Genomic DNA, 14,142 nt, shown 5'->3' on the forward strand with positions numbered 1-14,142 from the left:
AAAGCCCTGGAGATCACTAGGGCTGATGTTTATAGAGCAAGGCTGGAAGAGGAAGGCAGAAATGAGGAAACATCAGTGATTAAAAGGGTTGGTTCTCTTCTCAGCATTTTCTAAATTAACAAATCAAAGACATTCACAAAGAAGATTCAGTCTTGGATTTGTCTCATCCAGGGAATGAGGTGGCAAACATAGAAGACATATAAAAACTTGCCATTCCTTATCATCCTTTCTGGAGACTATTTGCACTACACCCTCTAAATAGATGCCCTTCCATGACTGGCCAGTGAGAAGGCACCAGAATGATGCATCGTTAGCTGTAGCTGCAAAACCTAAAGAACAGAAAGCTTCAAGACCTTGGCCAGCATCCCCCAGCCAGTGAATAGTGGAACTAGGACCAGTCTCAGGATTAGCACACACTGTCTAACTCTTATATCAAAGATGCCACTTATTGTCCATTATCAGTACAACTATACACTCAGTAAAGTAGGCAAGTATGGCCTTTGGAGCCAAGTAGACATGGGTTCAAATCCCAGCTTTACCCTTTACTAGTTGTGTGACTTTGGAAAATTTTCTTAACCTCTTCATTTTCTATTTAGCATCTATAAAATAGGCATAAATCCTATCTACCTCTCAATGTTTGTGAGGTTTTTATGAGCATCCAGCTTATGTTGGTCACATAGTAAATACTCAATAAATGGCTATTTTCTTTCCCTCTCCTTTCCCACCCCCGTTTTCCCCATCACAGGTTTTAACGTGGCTGTCTCCCACATGCCAATGAGAAGCAAACTGTGGTATCCCTGAGTCTACCTGTGCTTCAAGTGAGCAGACCTGAGCATTCATATTCCTTCTATCTTAGGTTTAGAGTGTCATGGGAGAGGGTGTCCCATAAGTGTCAGGGCCCCTCCAATTCCCAGGTCCTCTTCCCAGGTCACCTGAGCCTCCATCTCCTTGCACAGCTTGGGGCAGAAAATCACTGGCTGACCTGGGAAGCCCTCTGCTCCCAAGCTCACCATTGTGTCTAAGCACACAGCCCAAAGCCATCCTTCAAGGCCATTAATTAGCCACAGTCATTTGGAATGTTTTGGGGTTTTTTGGTTTTTGGTTTTTGGTTTTTGGCATGGTTTGCTGATAATAGTTTCAGAACTAGGTTCCTTCCATCTCAGCCTCAGCTGTCTGTTCCCCTCATGTATGTTCAGTGGCACAACAATTCCATCAAGAAACATCTCCTGAGGTCATTGGCCAATCCCTTTGGTCAGAGCTGAGCGGCTCACCTGCCCTTTCCTCCTGGCCAGGTAAGTCTTCTGGACTAAGAGTCTCTCAGCTTTATGTATTGCTCTCTTTGATTAGAATGTCTTCCTTTTCATCTCTCAGCTCCTCCAGATCAGGGACAGCTTCCTGGAGGAGGTGAGCCCAACGGTCAGTCTGGAGGGATGAGCTGTATCCCTATTTACCTCCCTAACTCCCATTCATCCCTCCAAGGCAGCGCGCACAGCTTCTCCTTCAGAAAGCCTTCCCTGATCACTGCCCCTGCAAGCTCGCTCAGATGCTCCATTGGCAGCACTCTTCAATGACTGTTTTTGGTTTGGGGTTGAGATGTGTATCAGGAAACAGATGGCACATTCAAACTAGGTAACTGAGAAGAGTTTAATAAAGGGGCAATTTATAAAGGTTTATGCAGGGTTTAGAGAAAACAAAAGAGATATAGTGTCACACATGGGACTAGCAACAGAGGGCAACCTCAACCATCCATAGGCCTAAAGGAGAAAACGGAAGGAGCTGCCAGCAGAACCAGGAGACAAGGCATGGAGCAGAAGCAGCAGGGCTAGTTGTGGTTAATATCGTATATCAGAATGAAGTTAGCTTAGTAATGTTTGTATAAGGTTAATATTTCAACTTTAGTTGATGTTTTGTAATATGTTTATAAATATTTCATATTTGAAGGTATTAAAGTTTTAGTTTCACTGATTATTTAAAAATGAATTTTAAATGCTTAATTTTAGAATACCAGTATTAATGCTTGTATTTCAGCAGCACATAAAATAAATGCTAAAATATACTATTATAATTTTGTTCTGATATTTAAAATCAGTACTCTTGTGCTTACAAATGATAAGAAACCCAACCCAAATTGGCTTAAACAAGAAGGGAATTTATTACTACATGTTTGAAATTCTGGGGGTGAGCTAGCTTCAGTCCTGGCTTGGTGCAAGGGCTTAAACAATGTCAGGGGGACTTGGGTGACTCCATGTTTCAGCCTAACCCTCTTCTCCATGGGCTGTCTTGATTCTCAGACAGACTGTCCCCTCAGGGTCGCCAGGGACTGCAGCAGCTCTGGACCTCATACCCACTCAGCTTCACGTTTGATAAGGAGGAGCCTCTTTCCCAGAAATCCACTGAAGTCTCACTGCCTCTCATTGGCTCTGGTCGGGGGTTGTGTCCTTTGTTACGGAAATCTCTGTGACCACCCTGGGAGTCTGGGGGTGGGCTAACTTTTGCTGAAATATAGAAGACTGAGGGCGGGAAAGAGGTGGTGCCCCAAAGCACAGGGAACTACCCCCAAAATGGGAGAGCGATGCTGGGTGACAAAAAAAATCTCAGATGTGCCCCTCAGAGCTCCCAAAGAATCCTGGACCTCCCCCTTAAACGACTCCATTTATGCTACTGGGGAAAAAACAAAAACAAAAACAAAATCTTTCAGACGAAATTCCTAAAGGACGGGACTCTCTGTATCCCCAATCCCTAGAAAGTGCCTAGCACTCCCTAGTTGTTCCATAATTGTTTGTAGAGTGAACATATGATTACATGTTCTATGTGAGGGTGGCGTGGTGGGAGGACCCTCTTTCTAACGGGCTGACAGGACAAAGCTTCTTAGTTACATTCTGGGTTCTGAATATAAACTTGAGTGTGCCTAGGAATTTCCTGGAGAGTGTTTTAAGACAGATTTCTTGGCCTCAACCCCAGAAATTCTGATTCAAGAGGTCTGGGGTGGGATCTGTGACTCCACCTTTTCAGCAAGCTCCCAGGTGATGCTGATGCTGTGGGTGTGGGGCCATACTTTGAGCAGCACTGCTCAACAGAACCTACGAGGGAGGTCCTGAGCATCAGGGAAGAACGTTGTTCTGGCCAAGAGTCAGGCTACCCTTCATGATAAAATAACTACATAGATTCAAAATGATGCAGTGACTGCTATATTAGCTGAGCATTTTCAAATGGCTTTGCTTGATGGGGCTCCTAATGAAAGAACTAGAATTTTCAGAACTATCTGGTAAAAGACTTATTCAATTAAAGTGACTCGATTTTTAAAGGTATTTGTCCCTTCATGAAGGCAAACCTGTGCTTTTCTAATTAAAAGCTAATTACTGGCTAATATGCCAGTCTCACTGCTTTCAGCACAATGAGGCATAGGGAGCGGGAGGGCCTGGTGGCTGTGCTGGAAATCCCAACAGTAAAGGGTGAAGGGCCTCCCTCACAGGCCTGCAGAGTGAAGCTTACACCCAGTGTCTTCAATCATTCAACAAGCATCTTAAGCATTTTAAAAGACAGATTTAAAAATACCTATGTAAACTGTACCACATGACTCGTCTACTTAAGACCCTTCAAAGCCTCCTGATTGCATGAGATAAGGGCAAACCCTTTAACATGGCCCATGAGGACTAATCAAGCCCCTGCCCATCTCTCCAGCGTCATCTCCACTTACTCCCTGACTTGGTGGCCAATCACACAGGCCTTTCTCTGCCAATTCCTTTAATGCAACCAAGTCTTTTCCTGTCTCAGGGCCCTTGCACATGCTGTTCTCTCCACTTGAAAGGCCCTGCCAGCTTCAGCAGAAATATCACCTCCTCTCATAGACCTTCCCTGATCACTCCTCCTTCGATCTATCTTTTACCTTTAGAAAGCCCATCAATGAAACAGATTACAGATTCCAGAAACATACGCAAATACATGTGAAAATATAGCACATGGTCAATATGACATTTCAAGTCAGTAGAACAAAGGATGCAGTATACAATAAATGTTGTTGGGATAAGCTGTGTCACTACCTGGGAGAAAAATGTTTGATCTCAGCCTTATTCCTTACACCAAAATAAATTCTCAATAGAAAAAGGTTCAAATGCGTAGAATAAAACCACAAAAGTACCAGAAGAACTTTTACGTTCTTGGAGAGGGAAAGATCTTTTTCAAAGTATGACATAAACCCAGAAACTATGATAGAAAAGACTGTGTACACTACCTTCACAAAAAATAAAAAATTTTCTTTATGAAAAAAATATAAACAGTCATAAGAAGAGTAACAAACCAGAGAAATACTTGCAACATATATCACAGACAAAAGGTTAATTCCCTTAATGTATAAAGAGTGTCTACAAATCAATAAGATCAGCAGTCCAACAGGAAAATGTGGACAAGATAAAATAGATAACAATAACTGAAGTAAAACAGATTTTAAATATATAAGGAGATTTGATAAGATACCATTTCTACCTATCAGGTTGGACAACTTGACAAAGCTTACAAACAGATTGTTGGCAAGCATGTGAAGAAACAGACACTCTCCTTCTATGCACTTTCAAAGCATGTGACCTTTATAGAGGCAATAAACCATAATATTTAAAACGTGAAGAGTCCTTAATCTAGCAATTGCAATTTCAGAAAATTATCCTATGGATATGCTTGCACACATAGGAAATGACATACGAATAAGAATATTCATTGTGGCATCATGAAAAATTCAAAAGACTGGAAACAAACTAAATATCCTTCATTATCAGACTGGTTAAATAAATTATGATGCAATCCATACAACTGAATATTATACAGCCTTTAAAATGAATGATGCAGCTCCCAAGAACTGATGTGGAGCATTCTCTAAGATGCATTAATATGTGGAAAAGCAAGTTATTGAAGAGGGTGTATACCATGTGAGAATGTGTCTAAAAATAAAAGAATATGCATGCATACACTTATATGTGCATTGATTAACTTTGGAAGGAAACTCAAGGGGCTGGTAACCGAGGCTGCCTTCCAGGAAGGGAACTGGGAGGCGGGAGACTTCTCTTTCACTGCATAACCCTCTGTAACTTTTGAATTTTGTATGTACTATGTATCGGATTGAATTTTTGATTAAGAATAAATGCATTAAAAGCCATTTCACAGAGGGAAAACACCAAAAGGAAAAAAAGCAGAAACAAAATGTTACTAGTGATTGTGCGGTGGTGGTACAAGGAGTGCCTTGTTCTTTGTATTTTTCTATATTTAACCTTATTTCTTTAATAAGTGTGTACTGATTTAAAATGGGAAAAGAATCATTTTAAAAAGCATTGGCAGAGTCACTAATCACCATCTTTCCCGTTGAGCCACGTGTGTTCCCAGCTGGATGTGGCATGAAATCCCCCAGCCACATCTGTTAATCCTGAGCCATTCTTGTAAAGACCATCAGAGCCTCTGCATGTGGCTTTGGGGATACAGGTCAACCCAGCTGCTCCTCTGGTCCCACTCCAAGCATACTGCGGGTTGGGCCTGTGTTTAAATGACAGCAGTGCTCCATCTCCAAGAGCCACAGTGGGTCCCTGCAAACTTGGAAAGATTGCAAAAAAAACAGCATTTGAACAACGCTCTGGGGTTGGCCAAAAGCACCTTATACAACAACTGCCATGAGACGTAGCTCTAATTATCTTCCCCTTTTGAAAGCTAATGGAAATGACGTTCTGAGAGAGAAAGTAACTCATCCAAGCTCACACCGTTCCATGCCATGGGGTCAGGAGTTCAATCCATGTTTTCTAACTCCAAACTTTGAGTTCTTTCCACTTAATTAAGTTGCAGAGGTAGACACTAATAAATGTGCCCACCAAAACTGATCTCTTTTTCCTGGGCACATGGCTAGATTATATTTCCCTGCCTTTCTTACAATTAAGTGTGGTCATTGAATTAAGCATGCCTTTTTATTCTGATGTCCTTACTGACCCTGGGGAAACTGCCCTCCCAAAGTAAGCAGATTTCTAAAGACAGTAAATTCTCCCAAGAACACACCTCTCATATGCAAACTAACCAGTCCAAACCCAAACCCCCAGCCCTGGCTTTCTCGGGGATCTTATCCTATGGGACACTGTCCCTCTGCCCTAATCATCCCAGGACCAGGCATCAGACAACTAGGGGCAGCCCCTACATCCTGAGGCCTCTGAAATTATTGAAACTAGCCAATCCCAAACCTGCTTACCCTGCCACGCCCAATCCTCCCCACGGAAAACAGAATAAAGGCTTTTCTGCAGTTCCCCTTGCTCTCTCTCTGCTTCCTAACTGACCCTGCGGCTTCTCTGTGTGGTCCCATATGGCCTAGCATGCCCCCACATTGGGAACTGTGAGTAATTAACTATCTTGTCAAAGGTAGTTTTCATCTTATCTGCTAGCGTCCCCAATGGAATGTGATCAGAAGTGAAAGATGACACTGCCAGGGCTGGCCCAGAAGAGCCCCCATACAAGTTTCCCTCTCTCTGTCTCTCCGTCTCTGACTCTCACTGTCTCTGTCTGTCTGTCTGTCTTTCTGTCTCTCTGTCTCTCTCTAAGCTGGATGTAGAGCATCCATCCCATCCAGCAGAGTATTTTGAGGTCCTAGGGGATGGTAGAGCTGCAAAATGAAAGAAGTCTGGGTGCTTGACTCACCACATGGAAAGCCACCTGTCAGACACACATATACTGTTATCTGAGCAAAAAATAAACTTCTATTGTGTTAAGACACTGCAATCTTGAGCATCTCTGCTGCAGCAGTTGGATGATTCTGACTAATTCAGTTGCCAAAACGTATCTTTGGTTACTTCCACCTCCTACCATAGCCCTGCCTGTCTCCCAGTCTTCCATTCCCCCTCTTCTCCATTCCCCCAAGACCTTGAAGCTCTACAGCTCCCCTCAGACTGCCTAAGTCCCCTGAGAAGAGCATCCTATTATATCAGGTATATTTCCCCCCAGATTCAACGCAACAAATGTCTCCTAGCACCTACCATGTGCCAGGTACAGAGCAGAGTGCAAGACACAGGTCCCAGCCTGATGAGAGGCCTGGGGACCAGCTACTGGAGGTCAGGAGCTAGGCCAGGCCTGGGGCACACAGGGCTGAAGCAGAAAACATCTGCCAGCTTGTATTACAGACTCTTCGATTGGTAGGGATGCAGGTTTCAACATCAAAAGAAAAGAAGGAGAAGAAAGAGGAGAGAGAGAACAAGATTGCAGTCCACTGCAACTCAAAGAACTGAAGCAAGACAGATCAGGGGTCCAACGGGGGACCAGGGAGCAACTTGAGAACCTCAGGTCACAGGCAAAGGGAGGCACAGGGGCTCTAAATGTGTGGGTAAGGACACTGGAGAGCACAACGCCCAAGTCCCATGTGGCTTCGGGAGGAATACTAGAGCTATCTGCCTTCTGTCCCTGAAACCAAGGCCCCTTAGGAACATCCCGGAAACATACAGCGGCTCACCCTCCCCAATGTCCCCTCTCCAGTTAAGAAGCTTATGTCACCAGCTCTGGTCTTGGACCTTGGGCCCACTGGATGGCTGAACACTCCTCCGTCACAGCTGCACAACCTTCAACTGTACACATCTGCATTCAGCAAACATGCAGAGTTTGCTGTGAGGAGTTGGGGCTACAGCACGTGTAAGACACTGTCCTAATCAGAGATCATTTGGTTGCAAGGACCAGAGATGCCTCAGATTAGCGCAAATAATAGAGGATGTTACGGAAGCGCTACCAGGGAAACTCAAGGAAATGTTGAGCAGGAAGTGAAAGTAACGCTCACAGGATCTGGAAAATCATCCGAAGCTTCTCTCTCCCCTTCTCTCCCCCATCCCTGGGTGGCATGACCGTGTGTCCAGTTCTCTCTGTAGAATGGCTTTGTCTAGCTACTGCTGCTCTGGCCCACCCACAACGCAGGCTGTCCATGGGCTTCCGTGTGCCTCTGGCTTGAGCTCTGACTTCACAGGCCCTCCCTGCCCAGCGCCCCACAGCTTGTCAAACCATCTTCTCAGAGTCTTGATTTCAAATTCTTAGGAGAGGAAAATTGATCAGATTAGGTCATCTGTCCACCCCTGGTCTAGTCAGCTGAGGCCAAGGGGGAGAAAGACGTCATGGAACAAAGAGCTCTCCTTTCCAGTGACCAGGAGCACATGCGCTGGGTAAGTAGACTGTGCAGGCAGACGCACTCACAGATCCACTGCAGACTGGCCCCGGCTCTCAAAAAGCTCAGTCTACTGGGAGAGCTTGCCCTCAAGTACACTCTCCAACAAGGAAATGAGAGCAAGGCATCAGTCCCATTTCCCAGAGCAGAACAGTGAGTCCCAGGAAGAAAGCCCCTATGGCAGCTGAGGAAATCAGCCATGGCAGTGACTCACTCCCACTCCACACAGACCCAGCCTGTAGTCCCCCACTGACTGGCCTGACATTTGCCCACCTCAGCCTGCAGCCCCACACAACCTCCCCATCCTCAGCATGCCGTCAGAAACTCCTGCTACACTCTTGTGTGAGCAGAATGCCAAATTAGAGGTAGCTTTATGATTCAGCTGAACAACACCACCCCTGCTCCCTAGAAGGGTAAATGTCAAGACAGATCACCTTGATTTAAGTGCATCTAGGAGGTGCACATGCAAAAACACAGAATGTAAAAAAACTAGTCACACGGTGGCAGGAGGAGGGCTGGACAAGAAATGCAGAGACATCGTTGCTTGTCCTGATGCTGGCACTGGCTCGCTGAGTGAAGACAGACACGACACCCCCTCTCTCAGCACCTAGATGACTTCTAAGATCTGTCCTTCCAGCTTCTTTGGTTGAGGAGCATCTTGGACAGGGTTAAGTGGGGGTGGCACGTGAAAGAAAAGATGATTCATGCCTCCCCCTACTTAGTCAGAAAAGATCCCCTGCATGAAGTCAGGTCCCAGAATTGGTTAAAAGAGGGCAGGGAGAGGGCAGTAGACGACAGCCAGAAAGAGTTTTCAGGCCTGGTGCCACCCGGGGGGAGGGGACTGACTTATTGTCACAGGACAGGTGCATCCAACTGAACAGCAGACTGCTCGCCTGGTGAAAGATTTGCTCAGCCATAGAAGGAGGGGGCGGAGAAGAAGAAAGGGAGGAAAATCTTGCCATTTGTGACAACATGGATGGACTTTGAGGGCCTTATGCTAAGTGAAATAAGTCAGACAGAAAAAGACAAATACTGCATAATCTCACTTCCACGCAGCATCTATAAAAGGTAAACTCATAGAAACAGAGGAGATTGGTAGTTGTGGCAGGGCTGGAAAGGTGGAGGGAAATCCCAGAGTTAAGTCTCAATGGTTCTGACTGGCCAGCTTGAGCTGTGTGCTTGTTCCTTAAATAATCACTGTCAGCAGGGGAATGAAATGCACTGGCTGCGTAAGACTGACCCTTCTGCTCACTCCACCCCTGGAGCCAAGGATGGAGTCTGCTCAAACTACATGGGCTGAGAGGGAGGAAGAGGTGGACCCTCAGATAGCAATGGGTGCATACTACTGCCAGAAAGTGGGGAAAGAATACTTGACAGGCAAATAATACATGTCCACTACAACAAGTTATCCTAAACCACATGTAGTGCTAAAAAGTGCATTTCCACTGCAGACGTAAATTCACATAGAAAATAATTCCATCACAGCTACTTTTGATGTATTTTATCTTCCTATCAAGGGCTGACTCTTATTCATCATTCTGCCCCCTGAAGTGCCTAATACAGGACTTGCCTGGTAAACAGTAGTGCTTAATACCTGCTTCTTGGATTGAACTGAGTATCTTCAGTGAACCTAATTAGCACGTACGCAACACTTTATATAATTTAGCAAGCATTCTTGTGTCCATTATTTAATTTCATCCCCCCAAAAACCCTATGAGAGAGGCATTATTAGTCTATTTTGTGGGTGAGAAAGCTGAAGATCAGTGAAGCTAAATAACTCATTGACTGTTAAGTGACTTGCCCAGCTGGTGAGTCTCGGAGCGGTCTCAACATAGGACTTCTCAACCAAAAATACGGGCTCTTTTCTCCCCACTGTGTGGCACCCAGGGGAACAAAGAGAGGACATCAGCACCATGCTTTGGGTCCCTGCTGCCCCAGTCCAGCTAGATTCAGACGCAATAAACCACTGCCCACCCACAAGCCTGGCCAGCAGGGTCTCCATCCCTATACATCTGGAGATAGTCTTGCTGCCATGTCGTATGGCCTGGGGACAAAGCCCTGGAGGCAGGAATGAATGCTGAGCTGAGCACTGTGGTGCCAAGTGACCTAATGGATTCTCTGTTAGTACCCCACCTCCAGCCACACTTCAGGCTTCTACTAAGGCTGAGGCAAGGGCAGGGATGGGTTATGAACCTAATTTATTGACGTATAAAATCCAAAGGCTTACTTCCCCAAGATTCCACTGATCATGCATTTTTTAAATAATAACTACAGCCACTGAAAAACATTCCTACCCATTTGGTGATGGCCTCTGAAAGAACTGATATGCTTCTGAGAATTTGTTTACTTAATATTTCTAAATTAAATGTAAGATTTTTACATATTGATAGTAAATATGTGTCACCTGTTTTGAACTGTATAGAAAAGTGTTTATAAGAATTATATCCATTTCCAAGTGTTTAATCTTCTAAATTAACATTTGAATTTCTACAAAGTGCCTTGTTAAGCATGTCACTTAGTTTTCTCTTACTGTAGTACATAAAAATATTCACAAGAATTGCATTGTTTTCTGCGTAGCCAAAAGTCTGTATGTGTTTGTACATATACTTAATTAAAGGTTTTAAATTTTCAAGAAGGGCAGAGATGGCTAACCAAACATAAGAACTCTGAGAAACCACAAAGGAACTGCTTATGCAACTTTAGAGAAGCTATGAAATAAACTGTAAAGAAACAGTCACAATAAAGATGTGCAGAAAAGAGTAGAAACGGAGAAAAGAAAATGCTGCAGAACTGACTAGACAGAGAGATGGTGTGGTATAAATCATCAGTAAGTACCTATGGACTGAATGTTTGTGCCCTCCCAAAATTCATGTATTGGAGCCCTAACCCCAATGTGGTGGTGTTAGAAGATGGGGGCCTTTGGGAGGTAATTAGATTTAGATGAGATATTATGGATGGAGGCCCCATGATGGGATTAGTGCCCTTAAAAAAAAAAAAAAGAAGGAGACACCAGAGCTTCCTCTCTCCACCTTATGAGGACACAATGAGAAGGTAGCCATCTGCAAGCCAGGAAGAGAGGCCTTATCAAGAACTGAATCTGCTGGCACCTTGATCTTGGACTTTCCAGGCTCCACAACCATGAGAAGTACTTGTGTGTTGTTTAAGCCTCTCCGTCTTTGGCATTTTGTTATAGCAGCCTGAGCTATAATCACTATGGTTGGGACCCAAGATAGGAAATACGTAACAAATCTGAGCATCACAGTGAAGTCAGACACTGTTCACCTCTCACTCCTGCTGTTGCCCTCCATATTCAAAAGAACAGGCTCCTGATTTTTCAATGATCACCTATAAGCCCCCAGGGAAAACTTCTGGCAGAACTTCAAATACTGGAGAATGATATGTTCTGTCAAAAGTTTCATCATAGAGCTCATTAAGGGTTATATCTGAGAAGAGTCAGATTAACTTTTCACAATGAGATAGATAAAATATATATGTACATGTGATTTTATTAATACCAGGTGAGATCTGCTGAAATGAAGTGTGTTAGTTACATTGGATATGGCTCATTTCCCAGCCCCTGCCCCTGGGGCTGTTCTCTATCTTTTGGATCCTTCTAACAGACTTCCTGATCCATGCCTCAGGCTCTCACTGGACTTAGAAAAAGAGCAGCCTTGCATTCTGTCCAGGTCCTTAAGATTATACACTACTTTGGACTTGACAATTTGGATTACCAGTTAGCCCTAAGCAGCTAATTATTTTTCCTAAGTGCTTCCCACCTCCCAACCCTACACACACACACATACACACACATGCAAAAACCCCTAGCAACCTCAGATCTTTCTCTTCTCCCCACAAAGAGATCCTTATTTGCATGCAAGTTGGGACTTGTTGTGATTCGAGGATATAAGTGGTTGAGGGACTGTTGACCATGAGCACCAATGACCTTAACAAACAGATTCTGGACATTTTCTCTTATCATAACACTTGCGAAAAATGTGAAGAACATAAGCATGATAGACTCCAAGTATAAGAAGATTTTAACAAAAATCTCAAGCCATTTTTCAGAGAAGTAAGATATTACAATAATTCACAGTTATCACATAATAATAATGAAGTATTTTAGATCAGGAGATAGAAAGTTATCGCCTTTGGGCTAAAGCAGTCTAGCCCACAGAAGCCATTCCTTCATTCCTTCATTTGTTAAACATTGTAATGTTTTGCTACCTTGAAAACTTCACACTAAAAGAACAACATTTGGGCTTTCAGTTAATAGAGAAGTTCATGAAAGATAGTCATTCTCACCATAAAAATGAGAAAATATCAGATAAACCATAAAATCATATTTTGTAAAACTAACAAAGAATTTAGGATGCAGAGAGATCTAAATAACTAAGTTCTAGACAGAGATAAGCTGCTCATAAATGAATAGAGGCCAAAATCATAGGTGAATATTTTAGTTGGTAAAACAACTAGTCAAAAACCAAGATATATGTAGAAGATTGGAACAACATTATCAACTACCTTGACCTAATCAATATTCATAGAAAATAATACTCAAGAACTGCAGAGTAGAACATTTGTTATATCCATATGTGGCAGTCACCAAAATAATCCATATGCTGAGATATAAAGCAAGTCTTGATAAATCTCAAAAGGTTAAAATCATAGAGTATATTCTCTGACCATAATGGATTAAAATAGAAATCATTAACAAAACAAAACCTAAAAACCTCTAAATGTGTATGAATTAAGTAACATCCTTAACAACAAAAACTCCAGGCATCAAAGAAGAAATCCCAAAGAAATGAGAAAATAGTTTGAACTGAACACACAGTATACTAAAATCTGTGGGATGCAGCTGAAGCAATGCTTAGAGGGAAATTTATAGCTTTAAAGGCATCTATTAGAAAAGAATAAAGGTACAAAATCAATGGCCAAAGATTCTACCTCAAGAAGCTAAAAAAAGAAGAACAAATTTAACCCAAAGTAGGAGAAAGGATATAAAATATATGAGAAAAAATATCAGTGAAATAGAAAAGAGGAAAACAATAGAGAAATCCAAAAAGCAAAAACTTGTGTTAAAGATTAATAAAACTGGCTAATGTCCAGTATGAATAACCAAGGCAAAAGGAGATAAAGCATAATATTAATATTAGGAATAAAAAGGAGAATATTATTACAGATCCTAGATACACTGAAAAGAAAACCAGAGGATCTTATGGAGCACTTTGTTAATAAACTTGAAAACTTGAAGTAAATGAACTATATCCCTTGTAAAACACCACTTTCTGAAACCGATACAAGAAGAAAGAGGAAATCCTATTTTTGTTAATTGAATCTGTATTTTAAAACCTGATACAAATTAAACTTCAGATCCAGATGGCTACACTGATGGATTTTACCAAACATTTAAGGAAAAAAATAATAGCACCACCAAGAAAGTGAAAAGGCAAGCCACAGACTGAGAGAAAATATTCACAGCACACACAACTGACAAAGGGTTTGTGTTCAGAATATATAAAGAACAGAGAATATATATCATGTACAATACATAAAGTAATAATAAAGCACCCCAATCTTAAAATGGGGGCAAGGAAATGAAACAGAACACCACAAAAGAAAATGCTAAATGGCCAATATATTTATATAAACATATAAATATACATATATAGTCACATACATATATATATGTATGTGTATATATACACAGGGTGCTCAATAGCATTATTCATCAGGCTATACAAACTGAAACGACAGTGAGGTGCCACCACACACCCACCTGAATGGCCCAAAGTGCTGGTGAGGATGCAGAGCCACTCACATTCTCATACACAATGGCTGGTAAGAATGTAAACTGACATAACCTCTATGGAAAACTGTCCATTTCTAATAAAGTTTCACAGACCTGTACTATGGCCCAAAAATACTACTCCAGAGCGTGTGTGCGTGTGCGTGTGCATGTGTGTGTGTGTGTGTGTGTGTAT

This window comes from Camelus bactrianus, chromosome 27, assembly GCF_048773025.1.
Source record: "Camelus bactrianus isolate YW-2024 breed Bactrian camel chromosome 27, ASM4877302v1, whole genome shotgun sequence".
NCBI lineage: Eukaryota > Metazoa > Chordata > Mammalia > Artiodactyla > Camelidae > Camelus > Camelus bactrianus.